General features: G+C 35.7%; 2 long non-coding RNA genes across 2 annotated transcripts; one reads left to right on the top strand and one right to left on the bottom strand.

The window, feature by feature from the left end:
* Positions 1–2,451: 2,451 nt before the first annotated feature.
* Positions 2,452–16,890, bottom strand: LOC125405324 (uncharacterized). Its single transcript, XR_007233542.2, has 3 exons — positions 16,849–16,890; positions 11,147–11,219; positions 2,452–2,824 (listed from the first exon to the last, which is right to left on the bottom strand). It is a non-coding gene; the product is annotated as an uncharacterized LOC125405324 (long non-coding RNA).
* Positions 16,891–16,960: 70 nt separating this feature from the next.
* On the top strand, positions 16,961–21,678 carry LOC146896100 (uncharacterized). The gene is made up of 4 exons (XR_014999013.2): positions 16,961–17,050; positions 18,139–18,200; positions 20,536–20,646; positions 20,784–21,678. It is a non-coding gene; the product is annotated as an uncharacterized LOC146896100 (long non-coding RNA).
* The last annotated feature ends 640 nt before the right edge of the window (positions 21,679–22,318 follow it).

Below are 22,318 nucleotides of genomic sequence, written 5' to 3' on the forward strand. Positions count from 1 at the left end.
TGACTAATAAATAAGAAAACTGCCTTGGCCTGATAGGGCAGAACTTAGGTAGGCAGAGGAGACGGAATTGAATTCTGGGAGGAAGAAAGCAGAGTCAGAGAGACACCATGGATCTGCTGTCAGAGTCAGACTCAGAAGCTTAGCTGGTAAGCCACTGCCACATGGCGACACACAGATTAATAAAAATGGGTTAAACTAAGATGTAAGAGTTAGCCAAAGAGAAGTTAAAGCTAATGGGTCAAGCAGTGTTTTAATTAATACAGTTTCTGTGTGGTTATTTTGGTTCTGGGCTGCCAGAACAAACAAGCAACCCTCTCCTTGCAACACTCTCTGTATATAAAATCTATGGGATCAAGGTAGAAAAATGCTACAAATCCATCTTTGTTTCAAATATTCAGAATAATATGTGAGTATTAAATTAACTTCCAAAGCTAATTCCTAACTTTGAAAATAGAATTGTCAACACTGTAAGCTTTATTTGGCAAATACCTATGCGTTTTAGTTTTTAATAAACAATTATGTCTGCATAGTAAGAACTTGATCTCAGGTCATCTCCTTTACCCTTTGACACCCCAGTCCGTATGCTCTGTCAATGCAGGGTACCTCAGACACCTGTTGTGCCTGACCTCACCTCTGCTGAAGCCAGCTAATGTTCCAAAGAGCCCAGCAATGTAAATGTTAACAGCAATTACAAGCTGTTGTCTTAACTTCTTTTTATTTTATGAGACAGCGGAACAACTGAAAGGAAGTAACAATGTGGTTAAAAAGAAGTCATTTGGGAGAAAAAGAAATGAGAATGCTGGGAATTTCAATGAGTTTTAAAGTCTTTCCACTAAATTTATTGATTTATATGTGGGCAAGGGAGAGGAACATGCACACCATGGTAAATATGTGACAGCCAGAGAGCAGCACAAAGTAATAGGTTCTCTCCATCCACTATGTGGGTCCTGGAAAAGGCAACTAGGCTGTCAGTTGGACAGTAAGCACTGCCCCCGTGGAAACACATCACTGATCCAGCTTTATTATTAGAAAGCCATTTGTCAGCTATCTTTAACTTTGTTTTCTAACTTAACATATCCGTTTTGTTTTAACTTTGCCCAACTTTTCAGATGTATTGCAAGCTTTATCAGCAGGAAGAATAAGATTGCTTCCAGTAGCGCTATGTGCAGAGTCTTCACCTGTGCTTTTCCTTAGGCGGTTTATCAGGATGCTGAACAAAATGCGCGAGCGCATATTCGTGTTGAAGAAATGCTGCGTGCACCCACTACATTTCTCCCTTTTATGCATAATGAAGGTCTTGCTGATGAAACCCATGGACAATGAAAATGCCTGACAAATCCTTCACTTTTGTACTAGTATGTTAGGTAGCCAAAAGGAAAATAGAGAAATCTTGCATTGTAGGACTGCTATGCCTGAAAGAAATCCCCATCTTTTTACTTTACAGATAACAACATTGAGATTTAAAGTTAATATGAGTCAATTGTGTTAGAATACCTAACATTTGGATAAATGTCTTTCATCCTTGTTCATCAGCATTTGTTCTTTTTAGAGAAGCCAAGTGGAGGTCAAATTTGACTTTACAGTAGGCTCAATAGAAGGAAAATAAATATCTATTTATTTCAAATGAATTATATAGCTATGTATCATGAAATAAATTTAAATTATATGTTATCCTCACCACAAAATTCATTTTTAAAAAAGAATATTTAGGAAAAAGACAGTAGCATTGAGAAGTATTTATGTGCCAATACAGAATGAATCAATCCCTGCTCAAATGGGAGTTTATAGCAGGTGGGATGATGTGTGTGCTACTAGGGAGACTGGAAGAGGAAGATAATGAATTCAAGGTAACTCTGGTGTTCATGAAGTGTTTGAAGCCAACCTGAGCTACATAGAGAGTGAAGAACTATTCTGGACTATGTTGTTATCCTCTCTCAAATGAAAAGTAATGAATAAAAATAGCAATCAAATTGTAACTACAAACCAATTTATTAATAATTAGAATGTATATTCTGAATTATGTATTCAGCCTGTCTGAAGGCAATTTCTTTGCTTTGTTTGTTTGTTTATTTCTTTTGTTGGTCTTGAGATCTATTTATTATATGTCTGTCTATCTGCTACACATAGGAGTCTTATTTGTAACTGTAAGCATAGACCAGGGTAGCCTCAATCTTGTGGCAATTCTCCTGCTTCCCTCCACCAAATAAGCTTTCTATCTATCTATCTTTCTTTCTTTCTTTCTTTCTTTCTTTCTTTCTTTCTTTCTTTCTTTCTTTCTTTCTATCTATCTATCTTTTATATTTTCACATCCATCCCAACTTAACTTCTTTCCCCTCCTTCCTCTTCTCCTATTTCCTTCCCTCCTCGGGCAGGCCTCCCATGGATACCAGCTAGCCATGGTATATCAAGATGCAGTGAGACTAGGCACTTCCTTTTTTTATTAAGGTTGGATATGAAACAATCTGGTAAGAGAAATAGGTCCCAAAGCAGGCAACAGAGTCAGAGACAGTCCCTGCTCCTACTATTAGGAGTCCCACAAGAAGACCAAGTTATTTTACTGTAACATATATGCAGGGGGCCTAGGTCAGTTCCATGCAGGCTCCCTGGATGTCAGTTCAATCTCTGTGAGCCCCCAAATTCCAGCTTAGTTGGTTCTGTGGGTTATCTTGTGGTGTCCTTGACCCCACTGACTCCTATAATCCTTCTTTATTTTCTTCTATAGGATTCTCCGAGCTCCACCTAATGTTTGCTTGAGGGTCTCTGCATCTGTTTCCATCAGTTGCTGGGTGAAGCGTCTCTAAAAACAGTTGGGCTAGGCACCAATCTATGAGTAAAGTAGAATATCATTAGGAATAATTTCACTGACTTTCTTTCTCTAGTTGAGTTTGGTTCTATCATAGGTCTCAGGAGTATCCTGCCTCTGAGTTCTGGTACTCAGGGGTAAGCGCACTCTCAGGGTATGGGTCTCCAGCTGGGTCATCATTGGTTGGTCCAACAATTTCTACACCCTCTTTAGTCTAGTACATTTTATGGGCAGGGCAGATTGTAGGTTGAAGGGTTTATGGCTGGGTTGGTGTCTCAGTTCCTCCACTGGAAGTCTGGCCCGGTTACAGGAGATGCCTGGTTCAGGCTCCCTATCCTTTATGGTTAGGAGTTTTAGCTGGTGTCACCCTCTTAGATTTCTGGGAGCTTCCATTGAATTAGGATTTTAGCTCTTCCCAGAAGTACCCCCAGATTCTATTTGTCTTTCCCAGTACTCTCTCCCTCTTTCTTCTCCCACTACAGAGCCCTTTGTTCCCATCCCCACCTCCCACTTCCAGCCCTCTTTCTCCATCCACTGGTAATGTTCATTCTATTTCCCTTTCATAGTGAGATTTGTGCATCCCCTGCTTGAGCCCTCCTTGTTTCTTAGCTTCTATGTTTCTATGAATCACAGCATGTTTTTTCTTTACTTTAAGGTTAATATTCATTTATTAGTGAGCACATACTGTGCTAGTTTTTCTGGGCATGGGTTACCTCACTCAGGATGATCTTTTCTAGTTCTATCCATTTGGCAGAAAATCTCCTTATATCATTGTTTTAAACAGGTCAGTAATACTCCATTGTGTAAATGTACCATATTTTTTATCCATTTTTTTTGGTTGAGGTGCATCTAGGTTGTTTTTATTTTCTGGCTATTATGAATAAAACTTCTCTAAACATAGTTGAGCAAGTGTCCTTGTGTTGTGGTGGAGCATCATTTGGGTATATACCGAAGAGTTGTATAGCTGAGTCTTGAGGAAGATTTATTTACAATTCTGAGAAACCACCATATTGATTAATTTTCAAAGTGATTGTACAAGTTTGCACTCCCACCAGAAGTGGAGGACTGTTTTTCTTTCTCTACATCTTCTCCAGAATGAGCTACCACTTTTGTTTTTGATCTGAGCCATTCTGACAAATGTAAAATGGAATCTCAAAGTTGTTTTGATTTACATTTCCCTGATGGATAAGAATGTTGAACATTTATTCAAGTGCTTCTCAGTCATTTGAGATTCTTCTGTTGAGAAATCTCTGTTTAAGCTTACATCCTATTTTAATAGGATTATTTGGCTTTTTTGATGTCTAGTTTCTTGAGTTATTTATATTTTATTTTGGATATTGGCTCTCTGTCAGATGTGAGTTTGATGAAGATCGTTCTGCACTCTGGGGACTGCGGCTTTGTTCTTTTGACGATGTCCTTTGGCCTTCAGATTCATGAGGTCCCATTTGTTAATTGTCAGTTTTAGTGACCAAGTAATTGGTGTCCTGTTCAGGAAGTTGTCTCCTGTGTCAATGCATTCGAGGCTATTCTCCACTCTCTCTTCTATCAGGTTCAGTGTATCTGAATATATTTTGATGTCTTTGATCTACTTGGACTTGGGTTTTGTACAGAGTGATATATGTGAATTTATTTGCATTCTTCTTCATCAAGATAGACCAGCACCATTTGTTGAACATACTTTTTTCTGTAGTATAATTTTTTCTTTGTTGTCAAAACTCAGGTGTTCATATGTGTGTGAGTTTATGTCAGGGTGTTTGATTTGATTCCATTCATGAACCTGTCTGTATTTATACCAATATGATGCAGTTTTTATTACTATTGTTCTGTAGTACGGCTTGAAAAAGGAGATAGTATTACCACTAGAAATTTTTCTATTGTACAGGATTGTATTAGCTGTTTTGTATTTTTATATGAAGTTGAATATTGCTCTATCACTGTCTGTAAAGAACTGTGATGAAATTTTGATGGGGATTTCATTGAGTCTATATCTCAATATTTTGATAAGATGGTCATTTTTCTTATGTTAATCCTATGATTCCATGAGCATGGGAGATCTTTCCATTTTCTGACATCCTTTCCAATTTCTTCAAAGACTTGAAGTTCTAGTCACATAGGTCTTTCATTTGGTTAGTTAGAATTACACTAAAATATTTTATATTATTTGTGGTTATTGTGAAGGGTTTTATTTCTATGATTTCTTTCTCAGTTCATTTATTGTTTGTATATAGAAGGACTACTGATATTTTCTGGTTTTTGTTTTTAGTTTATTTTGTATCCAACTCCTTCCCTGAAGGTGTTTATCAGCTGTAGGAGTTTCCTGGTAGAATTTTTGCGTTTACCTTTGTATACTATCTGATCATTTGCAAATAAATATACTTTGACTTCTTCTTTTCCAACATGTATCCCTTTGACCTATTTTAATTGCCTTATTGCTCTAACTAGAACTTCAAGCACTAGATTGAATAGATATGGAGAGAATGGATACCCTGTCTTGTCCCTGATTTAGTGGAACTGCCTTAAGTTTATCTTCATTTAATTTGACGTTGGCTGTCAGCTTGCTATATATTACCTTTATTAAGTTTAGGTTTGTTCCTTGTATCCATGATCTTTCCAAGACATTTTTCTTAAAGGGGTGCTGGATTTTGTCAAAGGCTTTTCCAGCACCTAGTGAGATGATCAGGTAGTTTTCTTCTTTTGGTTCATTTATATGGTGGATTTCTTTGACAGATTTTCATATGTTGAACCATAACTGCATCTTTGGGATGAAGTCTACTTGATCTTGCTGAGTGATCTTTTTGGTGTGTTCTTGGATTCAGTTTGTATTTTATTGAGTATATTTACATACAGGTTCATGAGAAAAATTGGTCTATAATTCTCTTTCTTTGTTGTGTCTTTGTGTGGTTTGGGTATTATGATTACTTTGACTAAATAAAATGAATTTGGCAATGTTTCTTCTGTTTCATTTTATGGAATAATTTGAGGGGTATTGGTTTTTAGAAGATATGGGAAATTCAGTGCTAAAACCCTAGACCTCTTTTGTTTGGAAGATTTTAATGATTGTTTCTATTCTTTGGGGTTTATCTGACCTTGGTTTAACTTTGGTAAGTGATATTTATTGAAAAAATTGTCCGTATATTTTAGATTTTCCAATTTTGTGGGGTACAGGTTTTTGAAGTATGACCTAATAATTCTTTATATTTTCCCAGTGTTTGTTGGTATGTCTCCTTTTCTTTCTGATTTTGTTAATTTGAATATTCTCTCTCTGACTTTTAGTTAGTTTGGATAAGGGTTTGTCTAGTTTGTTGATTTTCTCAAAGAATTGACCCTTTGTTTCATTGATTTTTTTTGTAATGTTCTCTTTGTTTCTATTTTCTATTGATTTCAGCCCTTAGTTTGATTATTTTCTATCATCTTCTCCTCTTGGGTGTGTCTGCTTCTTTTTGTTCTGGAACCTTCTGGTGTGTTGTTAAGTTACTGGTATGAGAATTCTCTAACTTCTTTATGCAGGTACTTAGTACTATGAACTTTCTTCTTAGCACTGCTTTCATAGAGTCCCACAAATTTGAGTATGTTGTGCATTCATTTTTGTTGAATTCTAGGAAGTCTTCAATTTCTTTCTTTATCTCTTCCTTGACACAGTGGTAATTCAGTAGCGAGTTATTCAGTTTCTATGAGTTTGTAGGCTTTCTGAAGTTTTGGTTGTTGACATCCAACTTTAGTTCATGGTGGTCTTATTGGATACAGGGGCTTATTTTAATTTTCTTGTTTCTGTTGAGACTTACTTTGTAAATGAGTATATGGACAATCTTGAAGAAGGTTCTATGAGGTGCTGGTGTAGGAGGTACTTCTTTCTATGTGTTGCTTGTATTGGTTAATGAATAAAGAAACTTTCCTGACCTGATAGGGCAGAATTTAGGTAGGCAGGGAAGACAGAATTGAATTCTGGGAGTAAAAAAGCAGAGTGAGAGAGCCGCCATGGCGTGGCTAAAGATAGAAGCTGGAAATTTTATGCAGTAAGCCAGTGCCATATGGTGACACACAGCTTAATAGAAATGGGTGAAATTAAGATTTAAGAAGAAGCCAATAAAAAAACTAGAGCTAATGGGCCAAGCAGTGATTTAATTAATACAGTTTCTGTGTGGTTATTTTGGGGTTAAGTTAGTCAGTGGCTGGGATGAACAAGCAGCCCTTCTTGCAATGGTGCTGAGAAGAAGTTATATTCTTTTGTATTTGGGCAAAGTGATCTGTAGATATCTATTATGTCCATTTGAGCCATAACATATTAGTTCTTTATTTCTCTCTATAGTTTCTGTCTGACAGACCTGTCCATTGGTGAGAGTAGGCTGTTGAAATTTCCCACTACTTATATATGGGGTTCACTGTGTATTTTAAGCTTTAGTATTATTTATTTTACATACATGGGTGCCCTTACATTTGTGAAATAGATGTTCAGAATTGAGATGTTATACTGGTGAATTTTTCCTTTAATGAGTATGAAATGTCCTTCTCTACCTCTTTTGATTAATTTTTGTTTGAATCTATTTTGTTAGACCTTAGGCTAGCTACACCAGCTTGCTTGTTTGTTTGATTGGAAAATATTTTCCCAACCTTTTACAATGAAGTAATTTATATCTTTGATATTGAGTTATGTTTCTTGAATGCAGTGGAAGAATGGATCTTTCTTTAGTATCCATTTTGTTAATCCATTGTCTTCTTACTGGAGAATTTAGTCCATTGGTACTGTGATATATTAATGGCCCTGTTTGTTTTTTCTTGCTACTATGTTGCTGTTGTTGATGATAGTGCATGTGCTTGTGTGTGTGTGTGTGTGTGTGTGAGAGAGAGAGAGAGAGAGAGAGAGAGAGAGAGAGAGAGAGAGAGATTTATTCTATTTCTACCTTTCTGTCCTGAACTATTTTTGTTATGTCATTCCCTTGTTTGTTTTTGTTTTCGTTTGCTATTTTGATGGGTTTATTTGTGCCTTCTTTAAGGTCCTTAAACATATTCCTTTTTATTAATTGATTTTTTTTCTGTCCTAGGTTTCTGGGCCATCCAGGTTCCTGTTCTTGACCATCCTGGCAGTGTCAGGTATAGACTCCCTCTTTTGGTGTGGGCCTCAAGTTTGACCAGTCATTAATTAACATCTCCCTCAAGCTCTGAGCCACCATTGCCCCAGGACATTTTGTATGCAGAACAGATTGTAAGTCATAATTTTGATAGCTGTGTTGGTGTCCCAGTCTCATGACTAGAAACTGAGTGGTTATAGAACATGGCTAGTTCAAGTTCCAAAGCCTCTATTACTAGGAGTCCTCCCCAGGATCACCCTTGTAGAATCCTGGGAATTTCTTCTGCATTAGGATGCCACATAGACTCCAAATGCCTTCCAATTACAGTTGTCTTTACTTATTCTCTTTTCCTACAGTCCTCCAAACCAATCCTTTCTGCTCCCATTCCCACAACCTTCAGTTCATTTACAAAATCTATTCTATTTGCCCTTCCCTGGGAGATCCATGTGTTCCTCTTGGAGACTTCCTTGTTACTAAGATTTTCTAGGTTGGTGGATTGAAGTATGATTATAATTTACTTAATGGCTAATATCTACCTGTGAGTGAGTACATAGCACATTTGACATTCTGGCCTGAATTACCTCAATCAAAATATTTTTTTCAGTCCCATCAATTTGCCTGCGCATTTCTAAAATCATTGTCTGTGCTTCAGTTGTATTGCATTTCTTAGGGCCTATTATAGTAGGAATACTGAGTCCTGTTAAAGATACACTGCCTTGAAAGCCAGTGTTGATGTATTTTTACTGCTGTCTAGGCATCTGAGGTCGGGATAATTGAAGTGATCCAATATGGTTTTGTCTTTGTTGGGTGGTATTCTGTTCCTTGGTTTCTGTTGCCCTCTTTGAACCTTGGGATACTCTGGTGACTGTCCAAAAAGGATATTTACATAAAACAATGTGACACTTACATACTCCTTATTCCCAACACATACATGAATAACATACATAAATGTAATCAAATTTTAAAAAGAAAGTGTTTGTGAAGAATGTGATATCTGAGAAATTTTTCAATAGTGTTTTACAGATCCATTGGGGCATTCTGTAGAACTTTAAAGCCAGTGTGACATTTGTTTCTCACTGAGAAGGCAATGGGACACTGGTCATACATACTTAGAAAAGTGACATCAACTCTCTGTAGTGTCAGTAACCACAAAGGGAGCAGGAACCCTGAAGGGCCTTCATCAGTGAGTGACTGAGAAGTTTTCAAATAAAGCAGATGTTGCAATCCATTGAAATTGAGTTTATATCAGTTTACTCTGTGAATAAGTATCAGCATGCATGAGGAAATAGCAGTTCATTTAGACACTTGGAAACAAATAATGGAATGTGTTGATGCTGAACATACTGCTGATATTGACATACTGAAGCCTGCCCAGAAATGCTACAGATACTGAGTAAGCAATATGACTTTTATGTCAAATATACCACAGTTTTATGCACAGTCACAGGGAAGTTTATGATACCCATTGTACATGTGGAAAATGTTTGCCCTCCTTGTTAATTTGGATTAATCTGTATTGTAAATGCATCCTTTATCACCCTGCACTCAGATCCATGAGCTTGGTAACTGCCACTGTATAGGTCTTTAGTGTTCCTTTAGCTTCCCTCCAGGAACACTTTCAGGGCAACCACTCTGACTAATGACTACTTCATCAATGCCCAACCTTACTGATATGTGTGGAGACAGCTTTACGGCTCAAAGAACAGGAGTTTCTAGCCACTCTTGTGCTATTTGTTCTTCAGAAGAGGGAAGTTTGAGCATGCTTTCTTATTTTACGTGACTTTGTTTGCTGCAGTAATACTCTTGTGTCTTAACATCAGAGACTACACACTTCTCTGTGCATCTCGTAGGTATGGTTTCTGATCCCATTAATGGAATTTCCAGCATTGGGTTCTTCCTGCCTCTGATTTTTGTTTACTGTTTTAGGCTTTACAACAATGATGTTTGGGGTATACATAGCACATCTTTGTTTTGTTGATAGAATATTGTCATATTGATGTGTCAGCACGTTTAGTTTGTTTGTATTGTAGTTTGCTTTGCCTAAGGCATGTGCTATGGGAATTTTATGACTTATCAATGGCAATTTTTACCTGATACTTCTCTCTGTCTTAAACTAGTGGTAACTAAAATTGCTCTTCTTAATGCCACATTTTCCTACTAACCACACATACAGTAGGTGCTCCTCTGCCCATTAGGTAGAACATGAGGATTGCGGCAAGCCTATATAAAGAATAAAAGTTTTGGCTTGAGTTAAGTGCATAAAATGTATCCCCTTTTCTCCCTCCATTTTTCCTCTCTCTTTCTGCTTTCTTTTTCTTTCCTTTCCTTGTTCTTTATCTTGTTCCTTTCTCCCAAATAAGATTGTTGATTTTCTGATGACCTAAATATTATAGCTCTGCTAAAGACCTTTTGAGAAAGGGAAAATTTCCTCCTCTGTTTCCCTGAAAGACAATCAAATCCTGTTTTATGTAGAATTCCTATGGGCCTGGAACCATGAACTGAGTCTTGTACACTCATGTTGCCTAATAGTTATTTCTACCTGCTGACACTATTACCATTGGTATTAATGGGGCCAATACTTGCTGTGCTATTATTATAGACAATGAAACCCAAGCTGTATTTCCAATGATGCTGGGTAATTATATGACAGATCACTTCACAAAGCACAGAAACCAGGCAGGCTTCATATTCTTAGAATTCCCCTTCTTTTGTGCATCTTCACTATGCTCTTGCAACAAAGACATTCTTACCTGATTAAGAAGGCTGCAGGAAGCAGCATTTATTAATCTCTGAAGGCAGTTTTCAGTCAGGTGCTGTACAGAGAGCAGAGATTCACAGTAGCTTCTTAGTCAGCTCCAGAGAACAATTCCTTTGTTCTCTGGCAGAGAAAACCAATGGGAGCTTCCATTTGTTTGTAGCTAAAACACTTCCCTGTGAGCTTCTAATATTGACTCCTCCAATAGTGTGTCACACTAAGGTTATGGTTGTATGGTGGTGACTTGTGTGACCTTCACTTCTTACCTCTTCCAATGATTGGCATTCTTGTTCTTTTTATATAAATCCTTCATGCTTCTGATACATACAGTGGCTCTATTTTCCTGGCCCACACCCTAATAATGGTTTGAGACTCTCATAAGGAAGCTCACATTAAGAAAACTGGTTTGATAAATCACATAACTTGAAGCGCACACAGGGGAGACGTTAGTACTCATATCTGCTCACATTTTGTGTCATTAGCTACTGCCTCTGCCCCCTCGCAAGCATTCCCTGTGCTCACCTCTCATGACATTGCCTCAGTGAGTCATTCTCTGATCTGTGACTTCAGCTTCTCTGACTATCTCCAGTGAACTCTGTGGGGAAATTTGAGTCAGTATTTGGTCCTGAGTCCCGAATACAGTAGCTAGAAGGTACCCCATTTCACTGTATTACAAAAAGAACAGCAGCAACAAAACTATTTTCCCATTATATAAACTCTAGCAATTTTCTAAGGTTGTGAAGGTCTGCCTGAGGGAAATGGGTTTCAGCACAATTTCTACGACAGATGTGGGGGCTAGTTGATAAGTTTGGGGCTTGCTGTCAGATAGATTTCTTTTGTAACCTAAGCAAACCCTGGCTTTTCTATTCAGTATGTAGGATATATCATCCTCTTTGGGTGGGGCATTTAATCCTCTTAAACAAGGGATTTGAACTCTGAGATTAGTTTTATATTGTACTTCTGATATCTGTTTTCACCCATATTCTTTTACTGAGCTTAGTGATGTGAATCAATGGATACGAGCTTCTCTAGTTCTCTTTTCTTTTCCTACATCTACACCTATTGTATAAATAGTAAACTATAAAGATGACTTTAATCTGCATCAATAAAGAGTCCATTTAAACACAGTCAATATTTGATCCAAGGCATAAAGTTTTCAACTTTTCTAAATTGTGTGCAGCATTGTCACTAATTTTTTCTAGTCAAAGTTTTAATTTATGTATCTTTTAAACAAAAACAACTTGGTAAATAATAACACCTTTTTCTGTAAACATCAGTGATTTATAAAATTGTTCTTTAATAAATATTTGGTATGTCTTGTCTTATTTCATAGATCTTTACCCAGGAATTGCTCCATTGTCATGTGGTGTTAGATGCACTCAATTAAGCAGTCCTTTTGAAGGATCTTGGTCTAATTTTGATTTATGTTTGTGCTAATTTAGCGTGCCTTCAAAGGCAAATCCATTATGTATTTAAGGATTTCTCTGTGTTAATATGAATTAGTTAACTCATCTAAGTATGTGAAATAATGTAAGGGATGTTCTGGAATGAGGAAGCATTTCTTTTGTTGGATATGATTAGTGTTAACATTCTTATTTCCTCCTACAGAGGAATAACATAGTTGTCTTGCATACCAGTGTCTTGTGAATCCTGTTTTTCCACCTGCTGTGCAGAAAGTTACATGGGAATTTATTCCCAGTCATAAGGTTTTAGATGTTCCATACTTTTTCTTCATTATTCACGTATTTTAGACTCTCCGTTTCAGGTGTTCGGTTTATCCACATCCTATTCTTGCAAAGAAACTTTATTTTTTCCCTCAGAGATTCACAAAATAGAAGAAAGGACAAACATACACAGTGACAAACTATAGCACATGTAGAAATCTTAAGAAAGATGTGGTTCATTGAGTTATCACAGAAGAGGACCTGGCAAAACTTAACTAATCAGGGCAGTTACAGACGAGAGTTGACGTATTAGCTGCTCCCCGAGCAACATAAGCAGGAGGCTCTCAAGGTCTTCAGTCCTCACAAAAATGAGCCAGAGATTTCCTTAAAGGTGAGCTAAAGAGTCCCCAAAACATGAATAAAGTAGGTATTAGCTTGACATTTGATATATGTAGTCAGATTTCACCATAAATTTGTCTTTAATTGTGTAACCTCTCTTATTCATGATAGCAATAATTTCATGTTCTGATGAATCAAAGTACAGTATTCAACTGCAATATTCAACTAACTGTGGAATGCAATTCCAGGTATTGTAAGTTTAGCTAAAGTGATACATTAATATCTTACTAGTTTTTGCTTAAAATGGGTTGTTTTGGAGAATAATAAACACCAAAACACCTTCAAAGAAAGTTGTTTAATGTTGTTCTTTAAGATGAGCAACAATATATGTAAAATTAACTTAGATTTATTCTAGAAATGTTTCTAAAGAATAACATCTAGAGATTTTGCAAAAAGGATTAAAAATTTAATTATTTCAATTTTTTTTGTTTTGTTTTCAAGACAGGGTTTCTCTGTAGCTTTGTAGTCTGTCCTGGAACTAGCTCTTGTAGCCCAGGCTGGTCTCTAACTCACAGAGATCCACCTGCCTCTGCCTCCCGAGTGCTGGGATTAAAAGCGTGTGCCACCACTGCCTGACTTCATTTTAATTTTTTATACTTTACATAATTTTATACTTTTGTAATATCTCCAAGTGCTATTGTAAAACAGATACTCTTATAATTTTTTCATACTTAAAAAGTGATCTGGAGAGAGGGTTCAACAGGAAAGAGTACTTATTACTCTTGCAGAGGATAGAAGTTTGGTTCCCTGTACCCATGTTTGGTCCATTACAGGTGCCTGCAATTACAGGTCCAGAGGATCCAACATCCTTTTTTGGTCTCTGCAGGCACCTGCATTCACGCACACACCCACCCACAGACACTGAGCATTGCACAATTTGAAATAAGATAAAATTTTAAAAGTAATGTCTTCAAAAACTGGGCAAACGTTGACTTCGTTTGGAAGAAAGCTAAATTCATGCAAATGAAAATAAACATTAACAAGCTTTCTGGTACCTGCCCAACCTTGGCTGCAGTCTGCCTGCCACACAGAAAGTCTGCAATAATGATTTTTATCATCTTCTTACCTACCACTAAACCAAAGAAGATTTAGAAGGTAAAGGTAATGCTGACGCTGTGTAGCAGAATAGTCTGTGGCAACTGCTTTTAGTTGGAGCATTGGCAGATTTTCTTTTACTAGTGAATTATCCTGTTGATACATGAAAATCAAATCATGCATTCAGACAGTGAATACTACATGGGAAGATCTTCATGACTTGGTGATATATACATAACAGGACAACGAACCATTGTTGAGGTACCAGAATCAACCAGACTTGCCCAGAGAGAGTCATGGTTTGTATCTGGTGTTACTCAATTCAGGATTCTATCCAATGCAGAATGCTCATTTTCTTCGTGAGTTTATGTTGGAGAAACCAGAATATTGCTGTGATAACATTTTGCAACTAAAAATGACCATTTAGGAAATGCATATTTGTGGTCCATCTGCTTTCATTGAGGGAGCTGTAAATGTAGAAGGAAATAAATTACTTCCCATTAATCTGTTCCTAAGAGTGCATTTCTTTTAAAATTCTTGGAAGTGTTTGTCATACTTAATACTGTACTAATTCACACTAACGACCTGAGAATCTCTGGGAGATAACTTAATTGTGTAATGAGTAGTGATGAACATTAAAAAAAGCAGCATTATAAAATCAGGAATATGGATGCAGAGATGTACTTGCTTTATTTATTTTGACAAGGGCAGTTTACTTTCTGTAACTCATAATAAAGTACTTCTGTAAATGTACTAAAGTTGTTTTATTAAAGTAATAAAATCTGAATGGGAGGCCTCACTAAGGCCCACTACCATTATATAGTTACCAAATGAGTTAAAGATGCCAGGTTACTGTATTTTTTATATTCTTTATAAAATTGTGTTTAGAATTTTGCAACATTTGGGGGAACATAAAGAAATTGATGCCTTACTATTCTGCTTGTATTTAGAACGAAAACTTTTTCCTGATTTCTCTGCACAGTTGGCCAGAACTTTTAACTCATAAAACTAATACCATACACAGATCCCAGCTAACTCCTGTGCTGTGAATACACACTTGAACTTCACTAGCAACCATTTTGGAAGCTCAAAACTAGATCAGAAGAAAAACTGGAGTCTATGGATGGACTCATGAGACACAGCTCTACTCTGGACACCAAATAGACTGAGCTTGTTTCAGGTGTTTTGCTGACTCCTGTCATTTTAGTTCTAATGCAATCAAAATATTCTCAAAGTCAAGGCAATAGTGGACATGATGGTACATGCCTTTAATATTAGCATTTGAGAGGCGGAAACAGACTGATGTCCCTGACTTAAATACCAGCTGGATTAACTAATAGCAAGTTTGAGGCCCGCCAAGGCTACTTTTTGAGATCTTGTCCCTCCCAAAACTAAAACAAACAAACAAACAAACAAAATCAACAAAAGTCAAAGTCAGGCACATACCTCTTACATTCTCTGAGTTATTACACAGAGAAAAGCTTAAGATTTGCTGTTGGCTATAAAAATGACATTGTTCAATGATAATGTCAGCAAAACCATCATAAATCACAAAGCAACCCATATTTTCCCATTATAAATTTTCCTACTTCTGTAAATTTGGATGTAAGATTTAGCTAGTGGATCAAATGAGAAGAAAAGCAAAAATATTCATAGCACTTGGGAAGAAAATACAGTAAATCCACGCTTGTGTTTTAGCAAAGTAGCAGTACATGAATGAAATTTTGGTAAAGCCCATCACCACTTGTTTGACTCAATTCCACTCACCTTGTCATGTGTCCTTAATTCTGGATGATCTTCAGCTCTTTTTGTTAACAATTTTGTATGTGCAGCTATTTATAGAATATATATATATGTTTGGTCTATTTCTATAATTCTGCCTTAATTAAAATCCCAAATTCTCTCCTTACATTTTCCATTGAATAGAAGCACAGTATGTACAAATAGGCCTACTGTCAGTTATTCAAAACTTTCAATAATCCTTCAGTCATAAAAATAAAGATAGCAAGCGTATAATATATTTTAAAGGTGGTTATTCTCTTTTTCATTGCTTTTTAATGTCATGATATATAATGAAATTATTGGAATAGATTAATATATTATATGTTTTTTGTTTGTTTTTGCTGCATACTAAATTTTATTTAAACTTTTTTGCTAAGTGTATTATATAATAAACAGCTAGAGAAATGTATAATGTCAATTTATAGCAAAAAAGAATAGAGTTTAATGATCTAATGTAGTCTTCCTCCAAGTGCCTTCTCTTTGTCCCTCTATTATCTGGACTGTTATGGTTCATTGTGTATTATACAATGTTACACTGTGTATTATATACTGTGTAATTTAAAAGTGGAATTATATTGATAATTTGCAAACTTTTTATCTATTTGTAAGCTTTTAGAAAGAAAATGATATTAGGATGGCAAAAATCTCTATGAGAACAAACTCAGATCAGAGTTAACTCCAGGATATAAGTGATGTGACCTGAAATCTTTCACTGAATGGTTAGATTTTTGTAGTTCACAAGCTAAGACTTTTCTGAAAATGCCCCCCTTCTGATTCTGACTCTCCTCATGCTTAATTTCCAACCCCTTGTAATAGAAGGTTGTACAACAGGATGTTTGGATTCAACTGTGTTTCACTATTTACTAGCTGTATAATGTTGACATATTAATTAACCATTTTAGACCTTAATGCCCACCTAGATTGATTTAAATTTTGAGTTGTATTTTATCTTGGAAACATGGTGAGTTTATATATCAGGTAATGAAAGTTTCATTTCAGATGCTATACCTTTAAATGTACAAAAATGTCAATAATTGTATAAACTCTATGGACTGACAAAAAAAGTCCTGCACATTTAATCCTCAAGGTCAAGTTTCTATTACAGTCAGATAATTCTCTAGATACAAGTTATAGAAATTTGGACTAGCTTTTGTAACCACCCTTGTAAAGCTTGTTGATTAATTCAGAAAACGGCAGGGTGGAGGAGAGACTACAGAGAGGAATAACTGCTGCTGAATACATTAGAGAAATCTACATGGAGAGATACTAGAGCAGAGATACTATAAGCAGTATTGATTAACTATCAAATACAAAAGTACAAAGCCCAGGGCCAGACTGAATTACCTCTTTTGGATTGTTTGTTGGTGTGTTCTACGGTCATTCCCATTCCCCAAAATTCCAAGCTATAGGTGTTGCTCGTGGTTACCTTCTAGAACTTGATTGTAACACCTTAGTACTGAAGATACCACATACTTGAAGACTAACTGTCAGGAATGTGATCACAGGCATAAGAAAAGTAAGCAAAGCCGAAAACTGATTTTGAGAGGTAGATAAATGATCTTTATGCTAAGATAAACCTGACCCCTTTGGATCTGGTTTGAAAGATGAACATTTGGGTGTTTGAAGGATGGATGTCTGAGTGAGAATAAAGTGCTAGAAATTAACTTGATAGTTATCAACATGAGTAGACTTGTGAATGGAGAATTTAAAACAGCTGTTCTAGGAAAACTTGGTGAGCATTGATGAAATACAAGAAAAAATTTTAATACTCTAAAAGAAAAATGTAACATAGTTTGAAGCAGTGTAAAAGTCTTATAGTTGAAAAAATATGCTAAATAAAATGAAGACTCTCTCTACTCTTATACACTTAACTACTGTCTTAGTTAAGAATTTTTATTGCTGTAAAGAGAATCTGTGACCATGGCAACTCTTATTAAGAAAGCATTTAATTATTGGTTGAAACTTATTCACAGTTTCAGAGGTTCAGTCTATTATTATCACGGTGGGGAGCATGGTGGCATGTAGGCAGACCTGGTGCTGGAGCTGAGTGTGATACATCTTGCAGGTAAGAGGAAGCTGACTGACTGTCACACTTAGGGAAGCTTGAGCAAAAAAGACCTCAAAGACTGTCCTCACAAGTGACACACTTCCTCCAACAAGGTCATATCTCCTAATAGTGCCAATCCCTTTGCGGGTATTTTCATTCAAACCACCACATTAGGTCATATTTATAAAGAAATTTATCAATTTATTTTATGTTTTCCAGTTTGGTGGAGTACAGAGTTTTAAAGTATGTTCTTTTGATTTCTTGAATTTCCTTGTTATATGCTATGATATCTCTTTTCATCTCTGATTTTATTACTTTGGATCTATTCCTCTTGATATTTTAGTAATTTGTTAAGGGTTTATCAATCTTAATAGCTTTCACAAAGATTCAGTTCTTTCATTCTTTTATTATTTGTAATGTTTTTGTTTGGTTGTTTTTATTTTATTGATTTCAACCTCAAGGTTGTATGTTTGTATATTTCTTGCCATCTATTTCTTTTGTGTTCATTTTCTTTCTTTCTTTCTTTCTTTCTTTCTTTCTTTCTTTCTTTCTTTCTGTTCTCTTTCTTTCTGAATGCTGGGAGGAAGAAGGTGAAGTCAGAGAGAAGCCATGGAGCCTCCAGAGACAGATGCCAGTTGGAATCTTGCTGGTAAGCCACAGCTACATGATGATACACAGATTAATAGAAATGGGTTAAATTAATATGTAAGAGTTAACCAATAAGAAGCTAGAGTTAATGGATCAAACTGATTTAATTAATACAGTTTCTGTGTGATTATTTCAGGAATAGTGGCCAGGGACAAACATGCAGCCTCCTTACAACAAATTGGTGTCAACGTGGTTGACTAAAATCCACTAAAAACCTAAAAGGGCTTGAAAAAAATTTTAGACACAAAAGAACAGAGTTAAGAATAGTTTGGTAGCAGCGTTTCTTTTGGTGTGCTACATTTGCTAGAAGCAAGAAGAGGCACGGCTCTTTTAATAGAGATATTCCTGATTCAGTGGTACTGGTTGGGGGGGGGGAAGTTACACCATTCTTAAATGCTGGTTTTGGGGGCTGTAATGCCAGCATGACCTCTGGTTCTTCCAGGAGACTGAGCATTTGAATGGGGTTTGTGTGCAATGTGCTATGGCTTGCTTGGTAACAACATAGACTCACGGTGTCCACTCATGGGGTGGTGTGCATGGCTTTCAGAAGCAGTGAGTAGTGTCACCATCCTGGACTGGGTGGGGGAAAGCAGGGACTGCCATATTTCCCTTAGCAATGGAGCAGCTTAAATTTTAAGAAACTTTTAGAATTTTAAGAAGTGCTCCTGGACAGTAAAGACTTACAGATTCACAATCTAAATGGGTCACATTGTTGGATAAATGTATGTATGTAGGCTTAGAATAGAGAAGACAAAGAATATAGGCAGTTATAAAAATATGTAAATGGTTTTAAAAAAGGTAAAGTCTTTAAAAAGACAGAGTACAGATAGTCATAGATTAAAAGGTGTAAAGAAAAAATAAGCCACATAAAGATGGAAAATTCACAGAGTCTGGATTATGCATATTATTGTGTTTTCTTTGAATTATTTGATTGTGTAGGAGCTAAGTACAGAGAGACATTTCATTGTATGGGCTGCTAAACTAAACCAAGATTTATGTTTTAAAGGTATCTTGATTTCAAAATTTGAGTCTAAGGATATGTTACTTTGAAAAAGAGGTTCTTCTTTTGTTTCCACAGAAGATGAGAACCTATAGATTAATTCCAGGTTAATGTAGTTTTATGGAACAAGACACCCTGAAAGGTTGTCTTGAACACCCCTCAAAGAATTACTTCACCCAACTGCTGACTGAGATGAACCTAGCACACAGGATACACCATGAAATACCTGATTAACAGCACCCCCAATCAGTAGGAAGCAGTTTAGAAAAGAAATATGCCCATATTTCCAAATATTGTTTATAAGTGTTTGTTTACATCTAAAGGGGGATATGCTATAGAGATGGATACTTTGCATTGGCATGGATCTTAGTCTATTGATACAAATTTAAGGTCAATTTTGCTATATGCATATTTTTACACTTGATTAAGGTATTGTGTTTGTACAGCTCATTTAAAAATGTAATGTATAATTAAGAAATATAGGTTAATAGATAATCATTTATAGTAGTAAAGCTTGTAGTCATGTTTTTTAGGTTTTCTAGATATATAGATATACATTTCAATTAGGTATTCTTCAAATCTTTCAGAGACCTTCAGAATATGGCATTTAAAATGTTTTAAGAATTTAGTATTTTCCATGACAATGAGATACATCTGCTCCTGGCAGCACCAATTACTTCAATAGGAAGATGGGCATCAAAGAGGCTCCTTATGGAGTTGGTTAGCCATTTGTACAAAAAACTGCTCTTGCCTGAACTCCTTGATAAACTTGACATGCAGAACCTATAGAGAAATGACTGATGAACTTACCTAAAGGTGAGATGGCTCTTTGCGGTTCCTGCTAGACATTCTGCAGGACACAGACAAAAGTGACAGACAAACTGCCAATATAGGCAGAACTGTCTTTGAAATTTCCTTCATCATGGGAATGTCTGCCAGATGCTATGGGCCTGTAGTCTGAAGATGGGTGCCCCACCATTGCAAAAGAACTTTGGGTGACTGTCCAGACAGCGAGATGTCTCTGTCAATTCTAGAGTTTTGGAAGTTGCTTACAACGTACTTCCTGTTTACTTAGGTAATATTATATCCTTCTGGAGCCTTTGATGGATTTGAAGAATTTATAGTTATAGTTTTTCTTAGTTATGATGAAAGATAAATATAATTATTGTAACTGTAATTCTTGATTAATATCTGTTTTTTATATGTAATTTTACTACGTGAAAGTTAAAGACTACCTTTTTATTTAAACAGGAAAGGGGAAATGGTGTGGGAGGTCCTTTTGTCTATGTGTTGCTTTTATTGGTTAATGAATAAAGAAACTGGCTTGTCCTGATAGGGTAGAGCAGAGCTAAGTGAGGAAAACTAAACTGAATGCTGTGAAGAAGAAGCCAGAGTCAGAGAGAAGCCATGGAGCCACCGGTGACAGAAGCCAGTTGGAATCTTGCTGGTAAGCCAAAGCCACATGGTGGGACACAGTTTAATAGAAATGGGTTAAATTAATATGTAAGAGCTAGCCAATAAGAAGCTAGAGCTAATGGGCCAAGCAGTGATTTAATTAATACAGTTTCTGTGTGATTATTTCAGGGATAAGTGGCTGGGGACAAACAAGTGGCCTCCTTGCAACATTAGCATCTCCCTTTTCAATATCCTTTGTTATATTTTCCCATTTCTGGAACTGTTCTAGTTCTATTATCTTGCAAACAGCTACCTTTTTCTACTTCCTTCTTTACCATATGTTATTCAGTTTCACCCAGGTCATCTAGAGCAGAAGTATCTGATGCTAGATTCTATATAATGTGGCTTTACATGTGTATTTTTTCATTTATTTGCCTCCTTTACCACTTTTTTCTTATAAACTAAGGCATCAATATTTTAATTTCTCTTGAAGCTTCTTTGCTGTCTATAGAGCTAATGTTTATATTCATTCATTTTTCCTTATATATTGTGTATATTCTTATAATTCAATTCCTATTTTATGATATTGTAAATCATTTTTTAAAAATTGAAATAATGAATTCTTTTCAAACACTGGCACATTAATATAGTCTAGTATATACCCAGATACTCAATAAATTGTTTGCTATTTATAGAAGCTTTTTTTTCTTGCTGTTCTAGAGTAATAAAATGTTGACATCCTTGGAAAATATTGTAATAATATGTAAATTCAGGTCACAGCCTCAAAATCTTTGTGTTTCCTTCTTTATTCATTCTTGCAACTATAATTATTTAAAAAATGCACTTAAATATTTTACTGGAATATAGCAGTTTCACAGAATGAATATAATTCAGTTAAAGAACAAAGTATGATTTAACAACAAACTATTTGGAGCTATTTATTAGGAAGAAGCTGCTTAATAAACCTCATATATACTAGAATGGGACTATCATGAAAACAGATATTTTAAAATATTTTTAAATAATTAAGATATTCAAATTATAAAATGGAAATTTGCTACAGTAATTGTGATAAGAATTTGAATTTTTGTGGACAAGCAAATTAAAAATGATCATATTTATTTTGTTAAAAATGAATTTAACAGCTGGAAATACTTTCATGATTCTATTATCTATTTATCATTATCTTATCTGTCCATCTGTATGTCTCCTTGTTTATCTAACTGTCTGTCTGTTTATATAGATATCTTCTTCATCATCATCTTTTCATCCTTAATTCCCTCTCTCTTTCTTAAAAATGTTAGGAAAGGACTGATTATTGGAATAAATGCATAAATGCAAATAAAAATATAGACAGAGAAGATTGTTTAGTGGGAAATTGCTTCCTTTGAATGTCAGCCTCTGGCTTCTACCAACACGTGGAAGTGAACATCCCCTACAACCACATGTGCGTACAAATACATTCCTCATTCTCACACCCACCAAAACCTTTTAAAATGATAAAACCTATAAATGGTAAGAAAATTTTATGTTTTTGTGTTTCATAGAACTCATGCAAATGCTATATGTTTTCAAAAATAGTACCTGGTATGAGAATAATGAATCCATATCTCTGAAGATCTGTTAAATTTGTGGATTTAGTCCGATTAAAGTAGATTTGGTCTGGAAACCTGAGTGTTGTTCTTTCATACAAAAGATACTTCCTCTTTTGATGCAGATGTGTT

This window comes from Myodes glareolus, chromosome 1, assembly GCF_982192425.1.
Source record: "Myodes glareolus chromosome 1, mMyoGla1.1, whole genome shotgun sequence".
In the NCBI taxonomy this organism is placed as follows: Eukaryota; Metazoa; Chordata; class Mammalia; order Rodentia; family Cricetidae; genus Myodes; species Myodes glareolus.